We start from the raw sequence: 533 nt of genomic DNA, 5'->3' as shown, positions 1-533 counted from the left end.
TAATGTTTATAAAATCATTATATCATTTATTTAAATAATTAATTAAATATTTGTAATTATTTTATGCAATTTATCCAAAGTTAAATAAATATAATTTTATACCAGATTGTAGACTCTGCACTACTTCTAATCTAATACTTTAATTAAAGTTGTGGCATTGATATGTGAACAGATTTAGCTTTGGTCAAAATAGTAGATTTCGGCGGGGGGAAATGCACCAAAATATTCAAGAACTTACTTTATTTATGTTCCTCTATTGGTTGACAGCTGGTCTCCTCTTCATTTGAAACTTAATTCCTGAATGAATAAAGAAAACTCGAACAAATGCAGCAGAAAACCAATTAAATTATTCTAAAGAGTTTTCATCTCCTTTTGAGCAGCGCTGCAGTTTTGTCTTCCGTTATCATCTTGGCTTTCTTAATTTATAGCAAAAGTTACACCTCCTCTCATCCCACGTGGACGCTGCTAGTTCTGAGACGCATTTCTGCGTAATTGATGACATAAAAGATGTCAAGCGCACTCCGTTTCCTCTT

General features: G+C 32.1%; 1 protein-coding gene across 1 annotated transcript in view; it reads right to left on the bottom strand.

The window, feature by feature from the left end:
• slc12a10.1 (solute carrier family 12 member 10, tandem duplicate 1) overlaps positions 1-289 on the bottom strand; it is a 14,017-nt gene extending 13,728 nt beyond the window's left edge. The window contains exon 1 of the mRNA XM_016258366.1: positions 239-289. The gene's annotated coding sequence lies outside the window, so the exon portion shown is untranslated. The remainder of the gene's footprint in view (positions 1-238) is intronic.
• Between the last annotated feature and the right edge of the window lie 244 nt (positions 290-533).

This window comes from Sinocyclocheilus grahami, unplaced genomic scaffold (assembly GCF_001515645.1).
Source record: "Sinocyclocheilus grahami isolate Dianchi unplaced genomic scaffold, SAMN03320097.WGS_v1.1 scaffold1675.1, whole genome shotgun sequence".
Lineage (NCBI taxonomy): Eukaryota > Metazoa > Chordata > Actinopteri > Cypriniformes > Cyprinidae > Sinocyclocheilus > Sinocyclocheilus grahami.
The sequence above is the reverse complement of the archived record's forward strand: the minus strand, read 5'-3'. Positions and strand labels throughout refer to the sequence as shown.